This window comes from Rhinatrema bivittatum, chromosome 8 (assembly GCF_901001135.1).
Source record: "Rhinatrema bivittatum chromosome 8, aRhiBiv1.1, whole genome shotgun sequence".
Classification (NCBI taxonomy): domain Eukaryota; kingdom Metazoa; phylum Chordata; class Amphibia; order Gymnophiona; family Rhinatrematidae; genus Rhinatrema; species Rhinatrema bivittatum.
In genome coordinates, this window is record NC_042622.1 from 128,341,713 (window position 1) to 128,363,666 (window position 21,954).

Genomic DNA, 21,954 nt, shown 5'->3' on the forward strand with positions numbered 1-21,954 from the left:
ATGGGTGGTGGATGATTTTGGCTTGGTGGGAGCGAGGGAGTAGATGAAGTGTTGGATTTTGCCAGCGGGGCAAAATATTTTGCCAGCGGGGCAAAATATCCTCATATGATGCACATTGGGCATACTATACTACTCCAAAAAGAACCTAACATGCCCTTACATCAAGCATGGCCAAGAAACAAACCTTTATAGCTTAGAGTCAAGTCAGTGTGTGCTATGCTGCATAAAGATTACAAGATGGCTCCAAGTGATCAGGGATAAGCTGTGCCAGTCCAGATTTTACACCATCGCATTCAATGGAGGTAACACCTAAACTGGCTCAGTCTGCCCTGAAAACACAGTGTCATCTGGTAACTCTATAGGCCAGGCAACATGTAGTACCTGATGAGACAAGTTATCCAACTAAAATTAGCCAGATAATTTGTCCTGGATATTCAGTGGAATAAACGTCCCACTGAATATCCCCTTAATAAAGTTATCTGACTACCCACTCTCCAATCACTGCTAATTATTGCTCCCACTGCTGTCAGAGCCCCCCCCCCCCCCCCCCCCCCAAGCCCATCAACATGTAAAACCCAGAAATAATGTTGCGGATCATCTCACCCATTCCCACTCCCACCCTTGAGAATTAAAAACATTTCAAGACTTCTCAGCCCCCCCCACCCAGCCATACTGCTCCCCCTCCAGTATCTTGATTGGTACTTCATTTCAATCCTGATTCAATCCCAGCCACTTCCAGCAGAGCTCTGGGCAGTCACACTGGAAATGAAAATTGTCAGCATAATATGTGTTATTTTACCCTACATAACACTAAAATTGTAATCAGCCACTTACAATTCAAATGTTTGCAAATGCATGCAAAGCAACTCAGGCAATTTCATGTAAATAAAATAATGCAGTTTGCCTGAAAAATCTCAATTTGTATTATTATATGTACGGTTTGTTGTGTTTTTCATTGTTTGATGTTTTATTTAACTATGTGAGGATGGAGGGATTTATGTATGTTTTTTTGTTGATTTCATTGTTTGATGTCTTTTTTGGTTGAAAGTATATTGGATTATTTAGCATTCTTTGAATATATGCTGATTATACTCCTCTACAGCCAAAATGCTTCCGAAATGAATGTAGTCAAACTTTAATAAATCTGGTTCACTGAGAATGAAAATGATGCTGAAAACTGTTGATTGACTTTAGTTTTCAAAATATGCTACTGGGTTAGTATATGTGACCTTTGATTTAGGAATCGCAGAGAATAAGTGAGTTAAGAAGAGAAAGGATCTCAAATTAAATCAGAAATGACTAATCTTTGACTGAAACTATGAATAAATCTATGATAGGGTTTGGACAGTACTTGCTTTTTGGGCACTCTTCTTCATGGAAGGTGATCTTCTAGCCCGCAACACCATCAATGGTCTGATGGCAGGCCTTAACATTATGGTCCAGATGAGTGGAGTCTGTTCATTGAGTCATCAAAGAAGAGTCTTAAAACTGTTTTATTGCATAGAAGCAATGTTTTGTCATCAATTCCAGTTAGTTATGCAGTCCATATGAAGGAAACCTTTGACAACAATGAAACAACTTTTGAGGTGCATAAACTATGAGGAATATCAGTGGCAGCTTTGCGGTAATTTGAAGGTTGTTGCTCTCTTGCATGGTTTGCAGACTGGATACACAAAGTATTGCTGTTTCTTCTGTGAATGATAGTCAAGCAAGAGATTCCCTCTACATCAGGAGAGACTGGCCACTCTGATGGTCATTGGAGCCTGGGAGGAAAGTGTTCAGCTTCCAAGAGTTGTTGAATCAAGGAAGATTTTGTTATCACCCTGATACATCAAGCTGCGTCTGATGAAGAACCTTGTCAAGGCCATGGACAAAACTAAAGCAGCCAAGATAAAGGAAAGTGACTTTGATGGCCCTCAGATTTGTGAACTACTGTGAGATGATGCATTTAATTATGCATTGCGTGGCAAGGAAAAGATGGCATGGAAAGCCATCTTTTCTTGGAAACAACAAGGCAGACAACAACTACAAAGAATTGATGGAAAAATTCCTCAAGACATGCAACCTGTCACCTGTCTCTCTCATCTAGATTTTTTTCCATCAAAATTCAGAGCAGTGAGTGATGAGCTTGGCAAACAATTTCATCAGCTCATTGCAGCAATGGAAAAATGGTATCAGGGCAAAGGGAGCCCATCAATGCTTGCAAGTTATTGCTGGACAGTGACAAGTGATGTTCCATTTAATGAATACAAGAGATATGCAAAGAAGAGCAGAGTAGCCACTGAATAAGGACTAAACTATGTACATATATATACATGATAGTTTTGGCCATTTGTTTCATAGTAAATTTTAGTTTTATAATTCTTTTGCTAATTTAATTTTTAAAATGTTACATAAGCAGGACAGTTGAAATATGCATAAATACACAAAAAGAAGAAATTTACCATTTATGATTAAAGCTCTTCTATCTGCGCACTAACTACGCAATAGACAGACATAAAATGTAAAAACGTAAATATCATGGAAACACTAGCCAATCAGCTGGTTTAATTGTCATACTTATATTCAGCACATCAACATCAATAATATATGGTACATTTTATCTCTGAAACAGATAACTTCTAAAAATGTGTATACTAATTTTAGGTTACGATTATGATTCTGTATAGATGTTTACTTTACATTATATATTTTGTTTCATTATATTAAACAATGTCACTTTTTAAGTTCAAAATTCATTTTATCTTATTATTTATATTTGGCATGGTTAATATGTCACTATATCCAAGTTAAATATTTAAATTATACAGTTTATATTACATAATTTTATTAATTACAAGTAAAACTATTCTATATTATTTATTATCATTATGTTAAATTGTCATCCAGTTATAATGTTCCATATGTACCACTGTTCTATGTAAAGCCCCCTTATCTCTGTTGGGCAGTTTATCGTTATATGTAAACCGGAGTGATTTATAGTCTCTATAAGAACCTCGGTATATAAAAATTAAAAATAAATAAATAAATAAATAAAATTATTTAATTATTGCTTGCACTTATCCAGTTATTTACTTTGTGTATTGAAAGTTAACAACTCAGAAGTTGTAACAAACATTCTCTGGCTGCATTGGGATACTAATATGCATCCCATGTTCCCGGGCAGTTTCTTAAAAAGCAATATAGGCCCTATCGACCCCACCAACACCAGGTATAACACCCCCCCCCCCTGGGGTTTTATGAGACTCCTATCCACTCACCCCCCATCCCGCTGCCTGAAGAACCAACCCTCATGTCCAATTTTCTTTTTAAATGTTGAATATCACATGGTGAACTCCCCTTCCCCCTACCCAGCCCTACCCTTTTAAAATAAATTTGCTCCCACAGCTCCAAGCCTCCCTGGCAGTAGATTTCTCCTACCCCCTCTGACCTATCATAGCCCACCCCGGGGATATCTGGTGACCTAATGGGGCCCAGATTACCCCCTAAAGATCTGGGTCCATTGCCATCATCATTAAAAATTATGCTAACCGGCCGCGATACAGGTTTTACCCCTTCATGTGATGGGGCAAACTTGTATCATGGCTGCCTGGCATCATTTTGAATAGAGACAGAAATGGGCCCAGAGCCTAGGGGGTGCTCCAAACCCCACTAAGCCACCAAGTATGCCCAGGGGGGAATCTACTGCTGGGGAGGTTTGGAGCCAATGGTCAAATTTATTTAAAAAGGGCAGGGTTCGGTAGGGAGGAAGGACATTATCCACATAACAATCAACATTTTTCAAAAATATTTTGACATAAGGGCCACCTCTACATGTAGTGGGAGAGAGGTGGGTGGTACTCTAACAAGATCCGGGTGATGGTGGGGATCTATAGAGCCGATAAGGCCCTTTAAGAAGATGGCAGCCCATTGTGAATGGGCTGCTATCATGCAATACTTGGACCCCTTTGTCCTGCAGTATTTTTCCCCATGATATTTTACCACAGGGGGAAAAAAACCACACAGTTTACTAAGCTGTGGTGCCAAGTATCAACCCTTTGTAAATGACCCCCTAAGTTTGTATCTGAGGCAATGGAGAGTGAAGTAACTTGCCCAAGGTCACAAGGAACAGCAGTGAGATTTGTAGCCTGCCTTAGGTGCAAGGATAAATACAATTTGCCCCTCAACTGGTTTTAAGTATAACCAATGATATTTTGGGTTTATCCTTGCAAGCTGGAATATCTGCACATACACCCCTGATGGTTCAATAAATGTACCATCTTCCCCAAGAGAGGCAGGGCCAACATTTCCCATTGATATTAGGGATAAATAAAGAAGTCCCAGTGTTGGCCAATGGCCATTAAGCCTTTGTGAAGTACAAAGGTAGCACATGCTGGCAATTTCAGAGGGCACAGCTAATATACCAGGAGTGGCCAACTCTGGTCCTCAAGAGCCACAAACAGGCCCAGTTTTCAGGATATTCACAATGAATATGCATTTGAGAGGTTGGCATGCACTGCTGCTATTATATGCAAATCTTTCATGTATATTCAATGTGGATATCCTAAAAACCTGGCCTATTTGCAGCTCTTGAGGACCGGAGTTGGTCACCTTAATGTAATATACTACAAGGAAAAAAAGTCTCTATTCTCTGGCACTGGCTTTTCAGTCAGAAGGTACACTGATTGCATGCCTGCAATTCAAAGTTAGAGGGACTTTGCTTATAGTTATAAAAACAGATGGACTGATCTTGCAAACCAAATAGCACCCACTGCACCCAATGGGCCACCCACAGAGGCACATAGCCAGTACCCAATGGGTCACATTGGTTGCAATTAAAAGCAATTTTTTGGGAATTTCTAAAAGCATTCAGTCAGAAGGATGTAAACTACACAGAATGGTTTAGTATTGCAACAGACTGATTTAACTAGAGGGTCCAATCTGTTTGCTGCCTACATACACAACACCCAGCTTCACCTTTATTGTTAAGAGATGCAGTAGAACAAATCAAAGTGTAGGCCAAACGTATCAGTTTGTATCATCTGGATGGCCTGGAGAGAGAAGCAGAGACAAGATACCACAGAGTGTGGTGTGTCTTAAAATTATCATGCCTTCTCTAATTAATGGTCTTCCAGTTTTACTGAGTGGAGTAGAACATAGACATTTGGTGAAAATCCAATGGACTGCTGAGCTGCTATATATTACCTAACAGTGTCACCATAGCTTTTCAGAGGTGTATCCTACTGCCCCCTCCCTCTGCATGCTGGTATTTCTAATACCTTCCTGTTCTATTCTTTGAAGCAATGTCATAAAGGTTGGAAAACAGATGGTTTTTTTTGTGTACACACCTGGTTCACACATTTTGCATGCAGCTTCCCACAATAGAACCCTTTAATCATTATGCTGCCTATTGCCATGCCACAACTGACAATCTAAGCACACCATCTGAATGAGCTATCTCTCATCCTAGGCTGTTCATACATACCAAAGCCCTGTTCTCATGGTCAACATTATTTTAGATTACTTTTTTATTCAGCAAAAGTAAACAACCATTGCAGATTGTCTATGAATCACCCCGAGAACTCCTGTATTGTGTAAAAGCATTGCTGACTAGCAAAAAGTGGCAGTTACAAGAGTTGGCCGGCTGGATATATATTCAATATAAATGCTCTAATTATCTTATTCAGCTTTACATGGTTTAGCCATGATGGGCAAAAAATAATTTTCAGTTATCAGCTGGATAACAAATAATTGTCTAAGTGGCAACCATTTTAATATGTATATGCCACTGTTACCCGCTGAGTACATCAGTTCATGTGGGATGTAAATATTTTAAAATAAATACATAAATACAATACACCATTTATCCAGTCATGAGATAATGAAAGCATAAGTTAACTGTTCATATTTTAAAAAATAACCAGCTACAAGCCTGCCCATATCGCTGAACTTTCCATAAAGGCTGCAAAATGTGCTGATCTGAGGAAAGCTAATTTTAGCACTGCTGAGAGTGAAATATTGCTCAGGCTTGTCCAACAATATGAAGGCACTTTGGGGGATGTACAGCTTTTACCAAGCTGTAAACCTGGCATGTCATTTGTTACAGCATAAATGCAGTATAATAGGAAGGTGTAAGACCTCAAAAGCCCACTTGAGGTTGTTATCAGGGATACGAAGAAAAAATATGCTGCTAATCTCCTCCTCCTTGACTCTGAAAGAGTGCCACTCATTTCCCTAGAAAAGGAAATTTTGGGCAGCCTAGATGGTGTGTGACTATCAATGGCGTGGGTGGTGTGGACAGCTCACAGGTTGGCAGAACTGAAAGCATTTCTTTATAATTAAATCTTTTTTTATTTATTTCCAAACAAATACAACCACAGTAAAAATACAGCAATCACAAAGGATCAAGCTCTATGGTTGGTCCTGCCCATAGGCTTGTAAGATTGTGCATAGTACAAGAACAAACAGGACAAACTCCTCCCTACCCTTCCCTCCCCCCATTTCCCCCACTCAGGTAGCACAGTTTTTATTGCTCTCTCTCCAGCCCCATAAATATCAAGAAAAGGGGCCACCACTTAACAATCATTAAGAATTAAGCTCCTGGCTCTATAGGATAGAGATTGTATATATGAGTTCCAAATCAACAAAAAGGTCTTTTATCATTTATGTAAGTCTGCTTGTTCCACATACGTTTCTCAAAAACACATTTGATGAATGTGAATTCTCCATTGAGTAATTATTGGTGGGAAGTCCTCAAGCCAATTATGCAGTATTGTTTTCTTTGCTAACACTAGCACTTTTTGTATCCAAAGTCTGGAAAACTTTGGTCCCCTCACCAAGCTACTTAAGTTGTCAAAAAGCAAAACATGCGGTTGACACGGCAATTCTATATTAGTGATCTTCTGAACATAACACATCGCTCATTGCCAAAGAGGCTAATACCAGGACACCCCCAAAACTGATGCCCCAAAGACCCGATATCACTTTGCATTTTACACAGATTACAGAAGTGGTCAGTCTCATTTGACAAGCCAATTGTCTAGATAAATAACGCATTAAAAATGTATATTGCAATTCCCGCGGGTCACTACTACAGGCAAGGGTATGGATGCACTTAAAGTAATTCAGATATTGCTCTGCTGTCATGTCTAACTCTAGCTTACTGCTCCAGTTCTGTCTGAGTTGCTCACAGTCCATTACCGGTCTTCTATTCATTAAGAAATGTTATGTGGAGGATATTGAGTGTCGATTTGGATTCTCCACATCAAAGAAATCATACAAGTGTTCCCTATTATCTGAAGCCCAATCCTGTACCCTATTTGATTGAATATAATGCCTAACCTGTAAAACGGCATAATACTATTTCTGGTCTAGCCTTGGCGTCATCATTGACAGCAATTTCACATTTTAAAAAATTCATCGCAGATACAGTTAAAAGTGGTTTCTTTAAGCTACATACACTAAAACGTATTAAACCTCTTTTATACCAATACGACTTTCACACTGTACTACAGGCAACTATATTATCAAAGATTGATTACTGCAATGCTTTGCTACTTGGGCTTCCTAAAACTACAATTCAATCCTTGCAAATTTTACAAAACGCAGCTGCCCGCATCATCACTGACACAAGCCGCCATGAGCACATCACTCCAGTGCTTCAATCATTACACTGGCTACCCGTGGCATCCAGAATAATATATAAATCCTTGATGCTGATTCATAAAGCCACCCACAACAGAGATATGAACTGGTTCTCTGATCACCTTCAATTCAAAACATTAATCCGCCCAACCAGATTCCAGCATTTAGCTAAACTGAAGATCCCTGCACCCAACCTGACTAATCTGTCCACTACAAAAGAACGTTCTTTCATCATTGCTGGATCCAGACTATGGAACACCATGCCATCAGAATTACGACAGGAATATTGCTACAAAAAATTTAAACAAAACTTAAAAACCTGGCTATACAAAAAAGCCTACTATTCTTGAACTGAGTCCTTTGCTTTGCGTTCTAGTTTAATCCCACAGACACTCATATTCTGATATTTATTCTCATTATACAAAGTTTTTACATGGATTTGTATTCTTTCAGTTTTAATGTTATAATGTAAAGCAATATGCTGAATTAATGTTTGAATGTAAACAGACGTGATGTTACTTACGTGCCCCGGTATATAAAAAACCCGTAAATAAATAAATAAATAAATAAATAAATAAATAAATAACCTTGTATAATTTACCGGGATCAACATGTAATGTTATACCTAAATAAGTAAAATAATCCATCATCCATCGCATTGGAAAGTTATCACCACAGGTTTCTCACACACAATTCCAGGTGGAGAGGGCTTCACATTTTTCTAAATTTAGTTTTAACCCTGCTACTGTCTCATACACCGTCATCTCCCCCAACAGAGTGGGTAAGGTTATTCTGGGGTCAGCGATATGTATCAAGATGTCATCTGCGAAGAATGATAGCTTAAATTCATATCTGCTTTTTAAATCAAGGGGAATCCCTTTAATCCTATTATTGTTTCTAATTTACATGAGAGGGGGTTTGAATGCAAGAATAAATAATAAAGGGTATAGGAGACAACCCTGTCTCACCCCTCTACTTAAATAGATGGGATGAGAGGTACAGCCATTAACTTATATATATGCCTGCGAGTTATTATATATAGTTTCAAGACCTGCATAAAATATCCTTCTATCCCAAAAGTTTGTGGCAATTGAAATATAAAATCCCATTCTAGACAATCAAACACCTTTCCACATCCAGGCTCAACACCAAGGGTGGTGTCCACCTGTTCCTGCTACTCTCCAGAGACACAATTATCTTGCATATATTTTTAATTGGATAACAGTCCTTTACAAACCCAACATGCTCATCCCCAATAAGGGTAGGCAGAAGATTAGCTAAATGATTGGCCAATATTTTTACCAAAACTTTGACGTCAAAATCTAACAAGGAGATGAGGTGGTATGAGGCAGGTGAGGTCAAATTCTTACCTTCCTTTGGGAGCACTATGATGGCAGTGCAGTTAGGGGACAGCGGAAAGTGTCCCAAATCAACCAACTCCTTGAACATTTCCCCAGAGGAAGCAATATCTTTGAGGAAAGGAGTTTATAAAATTCTGCTAAAAACCCATCCGGGCCTGGGGTCTTCAGTAACTTGGCTTCTGCAATGCCCTGCATTATCGCTCATAAATTTATAGGCTGATTCAGGGACTGCAACTGCTCTGCACTTACTGAAAGCATTTTTTAAAATTATAGGTTTGCCCCTAATTGTACAAATTTATTAGTAGCCGATATAAGGTGCATTAACAATTCTAAGGGATCTTGGGGGCTAGAATGCTAAGACCCAAGCCTGCAGGATCTGCCATGTCTGTTTCTCCAAGTAGGACATTTAAAAGGATTAATGATGATTCAGACAAACCATCCCTTAGGGCTATTAAGTATTGGGTTTCATTAATTTTCTATAACATTAATTTGAAAGTATGCAGAATGTACCAAGGTTAAGTTACTTATTGCTGGTAAGCAGAAGCATTGTATAATAGACACAAGACTTTTAAAAGCATTCATGTCAAAGTTAGGATGTACTCTGGAGCTGTGCCCATTCTGGCAAGCTGCCAATAAACTGTATTGAAGTTGCCTAGATAATTTTACCTATCACAAATGTAATGCTATATTGGGCCCCTTGAAAAGTTGCACTATAAGTTCTGCCACTTCGCTTCTACTTACATAGGGACAAGGTTGGCAAGGGAGTGGGAGGGGCACTAGGCTACTTCTAGGGAAGGTGAGGGGATGGGATGGTGGTCACAAAAGACCCTTCAAGGGGATTCTACACTTTGGAGGGGGGGGGGGGTCATTCAACCTACTCTGAACCTTTAAAAAGATGGTACCACTGGACAAAAGAGATGCCATAGCGAGCTGCCATACCACATTTGGGGGCCAACTAATTAATGTGTTATTTTACTGCCAGGGAAAATACTGCAGAGTTTATTAAACTGTGGTACTGTGATGTGTAAGTCTCTGGACCAAGGATGCTGGGCTGGTGACACTAGTGAAATATCCAGGCTAGGCCATGTATCTTTTGCCCAGAGACTTCCATACTACTGTGGAAGTCTCTTGGGCAAGGATGCTGGGCCTCTGTTTTATAGATGTCATAGGCCCAACATTCACACCAATGAAGAATGAGGCTGTCATTAAAAAATTTAACTTTATTAAAATTACTTTTAAAACGGGAAATTATTTTTTAAAAATACTTTTTATAAAATAGGCACATTTATAATTTGAACTTATTAAAAAATGATGTGTTCTTTTACTGGCATTCATATTCCTGAGGGTTGGCACTGATCCGAGAAGAGAAAAATGTTGAAGTCAGAATCTCACACCATTCCACATACCACTAGGTCAAACTATCCCACCCTCAAAAAGGACCTTGATATGGAGTTGGACCCATGTTTATGGCATAAATTCTGGGGCAAGGCCATTCATATATCCTCCTCTGCTTCAGTCAGTCACTCAATCCCTGTTTTTCATTGCTCATAAGGTCATTTGGATTCCTGTTAAAGTTGCTAAGTTGGTGTATAATGGGGCTGTTACCTGTTGGTCTTGCAGTGTGGATATGGGATCTGTCTCACCTGCTTTTCTTTTACTCCTCCTTATCTTTTCTTTGCAATGGGTGTGGAAGGGTATATGTAATAGGGATGTGAATCGTTTTAGGACGATTAAAATTATCGTCCGATAATTTTAATATCGTCTTAAACCGTTATGGAACACAATACAATACAGATTCTAACGATTTATCGTTATAAATCGTTAGAATCGTGAGCCGGCACACTAAAACCCCCTAAAACCCACCCCCGACCCTTTAAATTAAATCCCCCACCCTCCCGAACCCCCCCCCCCCCATAACTTAAATAACCTGCGGGTCCAGCGGCGGTCCGGAACGGCAGCGGTCCGGAACGGGCTCCTGCTCCTGAATCTTGTCGTCTTCAGCCGGCGCCATTTTCCAAAATGGCGCCGAAAAATGGCGGCGGCCATAGACGAAAAAGATTGAACGGCAGGAGGTCCTTCCGGACCCCCGCTGGACTTTTGGCAAGTCTCGTGGGGGTCAGGAGGCCCCCCACAAGCTGGCCAAAAGTTCCTGGAGGTCCAGCGGGGGTCAGGGAGCGATTTCCCGCCGCGAATCGTTTTCGTACGGAAAATGGCGCCGGCAGGAGATCGACTGCAGGAGGTCGTTCAGCGAGGGTTCCGGCGCCTCGCTGAATGACCTCCTGCAGTCGATCTCCTGCCGGCGCCATTTTCCGTACGAAAACGATTCGCGGCGGGAAATCGCTCCCTGACCCCCGCTGGACCTCCAGGAACTTTTGGCCAGCTTGTGGGGGGCCTCCTGACCCCCACGAGACTTGCCAAAAGTCCAGCGGGGGTCCGGAAGGACCTCCTGCCGTCCAATCTTTTTCGTCTATGGCCGCCGCCATTTTTCGGCGCCATTTTGGAAAATGGCGCCGGCTGAAGACGACAAGATTCAGGAGCAGGAGCCCGTTCCGGACCGCTGCCGTTCCGGACCGCCGCTGGACCCGCAGGTTATTTAAGTTATTGGGGGTGGGGGATTTAATTTAAAGGGTCGGGGTGGGTTTTAGGGGGTTTTAATGTGCCGGTTTTTCGATTTTTCGATTTTTAACGATTTTTAACGATTTTTCACGATATTTTACCCCCCCAAATGGCAACAATATGATTCCCTCCCCCTCCCAGCCGAAATCGATCGTTAAGACGATCGAGGACACGATTCACATCCCTAATATGTAATAGTCTTCATTTTCAGGAACTATTATTGTTCCACATTGTTATCTTTAAATCCTTGGCTTTGCAGTCTCTGTTGATGGGCAGTGAGAAGAAGCTTCTGGATTTTCTATTGTCTGTTGCTCTAAAGTTCATTCTCGCTCACTGGAAAGATACCACTGTCTTAGATGGTAATATGTGTTGGAATACTGTATGTAAATTTGCTAAATATGAGCAAGTTATAACAATTAAAATTGGGAAGGCTTTCAGCTGTAAAAAGATGTGGGACGTGTTGCGGTCTCCACCGCTTTCCCTTCTCTTACTCTGAACAGGGCTCACCTCCACTACTGGAAACGCCGCGTTCCGTACGCCCGGGACCCCTGCAGCTCTGCCGGTTCCTCATGGCGTCCGCCATTGCTTGCCCGTCTCCCCGCTGCCTCGCGCGCGCGTGAGGACGCACACTATGTGCGCACAGCTCCCGGAAGTCTGGCCCCACCTGTGCTAACGACGCCATGCCCTAAGTCTGATTTAACCGGCATCCGGACGCCTTCTCCTTGCCTTGCAACGAGGTTCACTACTGCCTAGTAGTTCTGAGTTGCGCTTTTGTCTGTTTCTTGCTCCTGACTTGACCTTTGGACTGCCTTGACTTTGCTTCAGCTTGCCGCCTGCCTCCGACCTTGGTCCGTTCCTGACTTTGCTTCAGCTTGCCGCCTGCCTCAGACCCTGGTCCGTTCCTGGCTCCGCTTCAGCCTGCTCCGGTTCACAGCCAGCTGCAGGTCCCGTTCCAGTCTTCAGCCTGCTCCGGTTCACAGCCTGTCTTCAACTCCTGCCTCACGGTCCAGCTTGCCACAGGTGTTGTTGCTGCCCGCTGTCCTACCTTCAGCTGGTCCTCAACCTGCATTGCTGGACTACAGACTTTTGTGTTCTCTTTGGACTTTCATTGCTTCACCCTCTGCCCAGGCTTTCTCTGTTTATAGACTCTGAGCGTTCTCCTAAGTCCCAAGGTTCCAGGACCCTACGGGCTCCTCCTGGGGGGTTTCTGGTTCCCGGGTGAACACCGCTAGCCTGTGGCTCTGCCTCCCGGCCTACCCTGCCTCCCTGGGTAGACCGGCCCAAGGGTCCACTATCCTGACTGCAGCCCCCAACTACAACAGGACGCTATACTCCAATTTTCAACATCTTCTTTGTCTTACTGTATTATTTTACCTGTTTTGTCCTTGGGTGAGGGATATGTTCCTGTTCCTGGAATTATATGTTGTTTATGGTTTGTAATATTTTGAAATTTGATAAACAAGTTTGAACACAAATCATCCCACCTCCCACCATGTGTACAAACGTACCTCTGAAGTATTCTGCAATGACCTTACGATGGAACTCATTCCTCCTTGCAGTGCTGTCTCCATCTGCAGTAGGTGTAAATGTAACCAGAGAAAAAAATGAAGAGATCAGAGGGAGAGAGAAAAATGTATAAAATTGGGACCGAAAAATAAAAGTCATTTTTACCTGGCTGCTATGGCTGGAAAGACAGTGCTAGGTTGAGGCATGCTTTTGTTTCTTTCTTTCTTTCCCCTCCTGGAGTGTGCATTCAACTGTACGGGAATCAGCTGTGCTGACTATGGGATCTGTGCTTTCTCCCGCAGTACGGAGAAAAGAGCATGTGGGCATCCTGTGATCGTGGGGAATCAAGGACTGCCACAATGACTCTAAGTTTTGCATATTCCAGCATTGGGGGGTCATGGGAAAGCTCCTGGATGCTGAGAGAAAGTCAAACCACATGGTAGAAGATGGTAGTGATGTTACTTCCAGTTTCAGGATTTGAGCCTAATCACACTGATTTTAAAAATTAAAAAATACATAAAAAAGCATGTGGATAAAGGTGAACTAGTAGATGTAGTGTATTTAGATTAGAGATGTGAATCGGAACTGGAATCGGTTCGGATTCCGGTTCCGATTCACATGTGGGTTTTTTTGCATCGGGCCCGATCGTGGTTTTGTTTATCGGCTGTGCCCGAGCCAATAAACAAAAAACCCACCCGACCCTTTAAAACTAACCCCTTAGCTTCCCCCACCCAACCGACCCCCCCAAAAAAGTGGTCCAGTGGGGGTCCCGGGAGCGATCTCCCGCTCTGGGCCGTCCTCCCGCTCCCGGGCCATCGGCTGCCACTAATCAAAATGGCACCGATGGCCCTTTGCCTTTACCATGTGACAGGGTATCCGTGCCATTGGCCGGACCCTGTCACATGGTAGGAGCACTGGATGGCCGGCGCCATCTTGTGCTCCTACCATGTGACAGGGGCTGACCAATGGCACTGGTAGCCCCTGTGACATAGTAAGGGCAAAGGCTATCAGCGCCAATTTGAATACTGGCAGCCGACGGTCCGAGTGCAGGAGGTCGCTCCCGGACCCCCACTGGACTTTTGGCAAGTCTTGTGGGGGTCAGGAGGGTCCCCCAAGACTTGCCAAAAGGCCCTGGTGGTCCAGCGGGGGTCCGGGAGTGATCTCCTGCACTCGGGCCATCGGCTGCCAGTAATCAAAATGGCACCGATAGCCTTTGCCCTTACTATGTCACAGGGGCTACCGGTGCCATTGGTCAGCCCCTGTCACATGGTAGGAACACAAGATGGCACCAGCCATCCAGTGTTCTTACCATGTGACAGGGTCCGGCTAATGGCACGGATACCCTGTCACATGGTAAGGGCAAAGGGCCATCGGTGCCATTTTGATTAGTGGCAGCCGAGGGCCCGGGAGCGGGAGGACGGCCTGGAGCGGGAGATCGCTCCCGGGGTCCCCACTGGACCACCAGGTACCTGTAAAAAGTTTTTGGGGGCGTCGGGAGGGTGGAGGAAACTAAGGGATTAGTTTTAAAGGGTCGGGGTGGGTTTAGGGGTTATTTTTGTGTGCCGTTTTTCCCGCCCTCCCCCAAAATGATAAGGAAATCCCCACAATCAATATCGTGGGGTTTTCCTATCGTTTTGGGGAGCACCCGATTTCTGACGATTTTGAAAATATCGACGATATTTTCAATCGTCCGAAGCCCGATTCACATCCCTAATTTAGATTTTCAGAAGGCATTTGACAAAGTCCCTCATGAGAGACTTCTAAGAAAACTAAAATGTTATGAAATAGGAGGCGATGTCCTTTTGTGGATTACAAACTAGTTAAAAGACAGGAAACTAAGAGTAGGATTAAATGGTCAATTTTCTCAGTGGAAAAGCGTAAACAGTGGAGTGCCTCAGGGATCTGTACTTGGACCAGTACTTTTCAATATATATATAAATGATCTGGAAAGGAATACTACGAGTGAGGTTATCTAATCTGCAGATGATACAAAATTATTCAGAGTAGTTAAATCACAAGTGGATTGTGATACATTACAGGAGGACCTTGCAAGACTGAAAGACTGGGCATCCAAATGGCAGATGAAATTTAATGTGGACAAGTGCAAGGTGTTGCATATAGGGAAAAATAATTCTTGCTGTAGTTACATGATGTTAGGTTCCATATTAGGAGCTACCACCAGGAAAAAGATCTAGGCATCATAGTGGATAATACTTTAAAATCGTCAGCTCAGTGTGCTACAGCAGTCAAAAAAGCAAACAGAATGTTAAGAATTTTTAGGAAGGGAATGGTTAATAAAACAGAAAATGTCATAATGCCTCTATAATCGCTCCATGGTGAGTCTGCACCTTGAATACTGTGTACAATTCTGGTCGCCAGATCTCAAAAAAGATATAGTTGCAATGGAGAAGGTACAGAGAAGGGCAACTAAAATGATAAAGGGGATGGAACAGCTCCCTATGAGGAAAGGTTGAAGAGGTTAGGGCTGTTCAGCTTGGAGAAGAGACGGCTGAGGGGGGATATGATAGAGGTCTTTAAGATCATGAGAGGTCTTGAACGAGTAGATGTGAATTGGTTATTTACACTTTCGAATAATAGAAGGACTAGGGGGCATTCCATGAAGTTAGCAAGTAGCACATTTAAGACTAATTGGAGAAAATTATTTTTCACTCAACGCACAATAAAGCTCTGGAATTTGTTGCCAGAGGATGTGGTTAGTGCAGTTAGTGTAGCTGGGTTCAAAAAAGGTTTGGATAAGTTCTTGGAGGAGAAATCCATTAATGGCTATTAATCAAGTTCACTTAGGAGCAGATTTTCAAAGTGGTACGCACGTAAGATACATGCATAACCCCTGAAAAGCTGCCCCTTCCACCCCCTGCATGTGCCGAGCTTATGTTGCCTAGGCTTGGCGGCGCACACAAGCCCCGGGAGAGCACGTATGTCCTGGGGCTTTCCTGCGGAGGCGTGTCGGGTGCATGTCGGGGGCGTGTCTCGTACGGCACATCATTGGGGGCATTCTGGGGGGCATGGCTGCGGCCTCCGGACCAGCCCCCGGACTGGAACATGGCGCGCCGGTAGCCGGCCTGCATGTGCAAGTTGCGCCTGCCTCGGGCAGGCGTAACTATTGAAATAAAGGTGGGGGGGAATTAATTAGTGCTGGGGGCGAGTTAGTTAGGGGAAGGAAAGGGAAGGTGGGGGGCGCTGGAAAGAAAGTTCCCTCCAAGGCCACTTCGATTTCAGAGCAGCCTAGGAGGGAACAGAGGCAGGCTGCGCGGCTTGGCACGTGCAGGCTGCCGATTTTGCACAGCCTTGTGCACACCAAACCCGTATTTTAAAAGATATGCGCCACTACGCGCGTATCTATTAAAATCCAGCGTACTCTTGTTTGCGCCGGGTGCGCGAACAAAAGTATGAGTGCGCGTATTTTTTAGAAATCTGCCCCTTAGGGAATAGCCACTGCTATTAATTGCATCAGTGGCATGGGATATTCTTAGTGTTTGGATACTTGCCAGGTTCTTGTAGCCTGGTTTGGCCTCTGTTGGAAACAGGATGCTGGGCTTGATGGACCCTTGGTCTGACCCAGCATGGCAATTTCTTAGGTTCTTATGTTCTTAAAAACTGAGTTGGGGGCAACCTGGGGATGGTCCCATATTAATTACAGAGTCATGAATTCAATATGGTGGCTACAATAATTAATGTGATTAAAACACTAAAAGGAGTCCAAAACTGAGCAAAATAAGTACAGGAATCAGACATCTGGGGATGTTTAAGCCCCTAGACTGACCCTGGTTAAATGTTTTTGAAATTAAAATGCCTAAATTGCTGGTGTTCCTCTGCTGTCAAATAATGGCTCTAAAAGCATTTTAAAAAGAGGAAAAAGAGGTTATTACATCAAAGGTACATCTGAGGAAGTTTTGAAAGTCCCTATGGGAGACTTTTATTGAGTAAAAATTCAATGGAAAAAAGTGTTTTAACTTTGGGAAAAATTGTGTCATTTTTTGGCATATATCTGGCCAATGAAAGGGTTTAAAAATGCCCAAACTTTGTGGTATAAAAATAGTGGTTCTATAAAACCTGGGGAGATAATAAAGTCAAAATATAATTTTATTGTAAAATTTGACTTTGCTCTGAAAATTCTGGCTATTCTATTCTGGGATTTTGATCTCTCCTGCCACTGGGAAACAGGATTTGTCAGCTTTCCAAGTGACCTAGTGAAGAGGCTGCCTGAGGAAAAAAGATGGTTAGCATAAGAACATCTCAAGTCAGCTAGTGATTTGGCCAGATTTAAGTAATTGGGTCCCAGTGATTAATATAAAGTACATCTAAAGTCCTTATTTGTTGCTGTCATTCACAGTAGAGAGATTTTGAATAGTTATTTTCACCCTAAGTGGCAGCTTGAAGCACCCGCTGGGACTTCTTAGTGATGTCAGAGAGGTATAGGGATACCTTTTGAAAAAAAAAAGTTAGTTCTGAGAGAAGCATGGAGAAAAGAGCACTGATCAGGAGCAGATGTGCTTGGCAGATTCTTTGTTAAGGAGACTGCTTGTGTTTTTGAAAGCTGGAAAGCACAGAGGGATCATTCTAGGACACTGTTGTGAGGGTGATTGTATGAGAGAAGTCTTTAAAAGTGTTAATTAATTGAAAATTGTCTTTGCCAAAGTATCACAATATCTTGGTCAGGGTCATTGCGAAAGGAATATAAGAAAGTTTGTCTATTTTTGGATGATACTAAGATCTGCAACAGAGAGAATGAAAAGTTATTTAAGAAAGCTTGAAGAGAGGTTGAAGCTTGACAACCAGATTTCAATACCAAGCAGTGCAGAGTCATGCATGTGGGGTGTGGTAATCCAAAAGAGCTGTATGTGATGGGGGTGAAAGACTAATGTGCACGGAGTGGGAGATGGACCTTGGGTTAATTGTGTCTGGCGATCTGAAAGCAGCAAAGCAATGTGAAAAGTTAAAAGCTAAAGGCAGAAGAATGCTGGGCTGCATAGAGAGAGAGAAATAATTAGTAAGAAAAAGGAGGTGATAATGCCCTTGTACAGGTCCTTGGTGGAATTTGTGGCCAGAGGATGTGGTTAGTGCAGTTAGTGTAGCTGGGTTCAAAAAAGGTATGGATAAGTTCTTGCAGGAGAAGTCCATTACCTGCTATTAATCACGTTTACTTAGGGAATAGCCACTGCTATAAATTCCATCAGTAGCATGGAATCTTCTTAGTGTTTGGGTAATTGCCAGGTTCTTGTGGCTTGGTTTTGGCCTCTGTTGGAAACAGGATGCTGGGCTTGATGGACCCTTGGTCTGACCCAGCATGGCAATTTATGTTCTTATGAGTACTGTGTTCAGTTCTGGAGACCATATCTTAAAAAGCATAGAGACAGGAGGCGGTCCAGAAAAGGGCGACCAAAATGGTGTGGGGTCTGTGTTGGAAGAGTTATGAGGAGAGGCTTAAGGATCTAAATATGTATACCCTGGAAAAGAGAAGGTGCAAGGCAGATAATATAAAGACCTTCAGATACCTGTCATGTCTATAACTCACAATAAACAGCAGTTATCACTTTTATCAATTTAATGATGAATGATCATTGAACTTTTTCTATTGGAATGCAAACAGTAAAACTAAGGGTCATGAAATGAAACTTCAGGGGAGATGATTCAGAACCAGCATCAGGAAATATTTCTTCATGAAGAGGATGGTTGATGCATGGAATCCCTTCTGGAGGAGATGGTGAGGACAAAAACAAACAAATTTATAAGGGGATGGAATAAACACTATGGATTCTTAAAGGCTAGAGGTGGAAATGAAGAAAAGGGTGCATGGGGGTAACCTGCATGGAGTAGCAGCTACTCCCACTGGGGATTACCACCCTTAACCTATTAGCTTTCATGAATTTGATGCATTTGCAACATCATTCTCTACTTTGACAGTGGGGGAGAAAAAGAGGAATTGGATTCAGATGACAGCCAACACTGAGCCCTGACTTTTCAGTTCAGCGTACTGATAAGTAGACATTAGGGGGGAAACATAGTTCTGCTTCTACAGCCAAGTGCAAAGGTTCATAAGCAAAGAGCATTCAAGCAGCATTGTCTGAATGATTAAAAAGTCTGCTCACTCTGTAAAAAGTTGCTAGCAGTAATTTTTTTATTGGTTTGACCGTAGCTTGTTTTGATTGTTAATATTACTTCACTTAACAAAAGGTTTAGTGATAACCTGCACGGAGCGGCAGTTACTACCCTTAATAGAAACATTGGGGTGACCTGCATAAAGTGACAGTTACAACCATAAGAAACTTGCTGGGTAGACTGGATGGACCATTTGGTCTTTTTCTGCCATTATTACTATGTTACTATGTAAGACATAGGGTAGTGGCAGTTAAGCAAAATTTAGACTCGGTCTAGCTGAGAGTGAGGGAGAAAGATGCATATACATTTGATTGGTATTTGAAACCTGTGAAAATGAAGTTCAAAATAGCCAGACATTTTTCATCTTAAAAGGAAGGTGATAGTATCATTACAATAATTGAAAGTATTGTGCTAAATCTGATTGAGCTATCTCATATTCAGTACCAGATTCCATTTCACTGCTTGGGAATAATTGCGGGAGTTTGGGAATTTTCTGTAAATAGTAAAAGACTACAAAGAGGGTTGAACTCGGACTTAACATATTTCGCTACTGTCATGTGGTGGAGCAAAGGCCAGTTGGCACCATTTTAGACAATGGCATTGATTGGACCTGGGACCAAGGGGCATTCTGGGACCACCCTGAATCACCAATGCTTCTTTTTAAGTTATGGGGTTCAAAGGGTAGAGGAGGATGAGGTCTGGGGAGCCCTAGACCACCAGGGAGTTATTTTCTGGAAGGCGGGTTCTGGGGGAGTTGTGGGCACAACCAGGCATACTACATTGGGGGGATCTTTGGTTGGAGCAGGGGTTGTAAGGCAAAGGTGAGGGATTTGGGTAGAAGGAAGAGCAGGGCATCTCCATGCAATTTTAACATCTTTTTTTATTAACTTGTATTGCAGGGCCTCCTCAACAGGCAGCATCAACAGGCAGGGTCTACCAAGACCTCTGAGGGACATTTAAGTATTTATGGGGGGGGGGGTGTAATTATTTTGAGGTCTTTACTTTTAACAGGCCTCCTGAGGACATCAGGATATGTGCTAGCATTCCAATGTCCCCGGAAAGAAATAATTACACCTCCCTGAAATGTGCTAAAATAATGGAGCTGACATTTTTCTAAGTCACTGTATTATTTATTTACATTGAATTGCCTATTCATTAGCTGTTTTGCATGTATTGGGAAATTTTATGCATGCAAAAGCATACAAAGCAGCTGATTTCCATAAGGGGAGGAAATCTTTGAAAAAATTGCATGATATCGCCTTGATATGGCAATATCATATAATAAACAGCATTTAAAGCATGTTAAACACTATTTATCATGAGTTATAGCCATGACTCAGCTTAGTAAATCTAAGCCTTAAATTGTAAGCCCACTGGGGATAGGGAAGTACTTTGTAATGCACTGTATGTAGGAATCCCCAATACCCTTAACCACTGCCTACAATTCATTCAGAATGTTGCTGCCCAACTGATAATGAATGTATGTCAATTTGACCACATCATCTGAATCCTGAAAACCCACATGGACTATCAGCACACTTCAATACCAAATTTAAGATTCTAACCTTCATCTATAAAACCCTCAAAGACCTGACTCTGTCCTACCTCATCACCCTTATGAGCCTCCCTGCCCACTATGGTCACAGTCACAAGCTCCACCACTTGTGGCCCCATCACTGAGGACTATGTATCTTGCCAGTACTAGAAATAAATCCTTAGTAGGTTTTGCCCCAATCCTATGGAAATCCTTGCTCCGAATATCAGGCTGGCTTCTGACCTCCTATCCTTCAGGAACTATTGAAAACCTGGCTGTTTGAGGCTGCTTTTAGCCCCAACAGTTAACTTAAACAAACCAAACTGAACTATTAAGCAAGCCCTTCTCCCCCTATGATACAATCTCCCAGAATTTATATTAAAGTGCTAACTAAATTATTATGGTATTTCTCTTACTGCCTAAGCTGATGAAATTAATTGTAGCTCACTTTGAACTCTCTTGGTGGAAAAGTATATCATAAATAATGAAGATGATGGGGTTTTTTTGTTTTAATATACAATGTACAGGGGGGTTTTTTTTAGCCTGTTTTGACTAGTATTTTCTCTCATATTGTGCCTGTGGGAAAATATTTTAATGAATTGGGATCTTGATCTTAAAGTCAGACCCGAAATATGGTGAATGCATGTCCAAGGACTGTATAATTTTGTTCATTTTTAGATAAACACAGCTTCCTTGTCTTCCGCTACAGGACTATTCTTCAGAAGAATTTTGCATATATTGACTTTTCAGAGTGGTCACATTCCTTTCAACAAAATCTGTAGTACTGCCATGTGGAAAGCTTTTCCACTGACAAGTGTATTGTCTTATTCCAGCTTCCTCTTTTGAGGGGTTTTGATGACTGGGCAAAAGATTTCCTATTAAAAAAACCTAACAGTTCCTTCTTTATGAGGAGAAGCTTGTAAACCAAACCTCAACCAAAATCCATGTTGATAATCCACCTAACAAAGTAAAAATATCATCCACCATAATTAGAGACCTTCATTGTCATTTTTTTTCCTCAAATTTCAATGTTATAACAAGAAAACATCAGGAGAAAAATTACTTTGTTAAAATACATAGAAGTAAAAGACATAGGAAAAAAGTCATTTTTTCCCCGCTGATTTTTTTCATTAACTTTGAAATTCCTAAAAACAAAAAATAAAAACCAAAAACAAAGGTCTTTAATCAAAATTT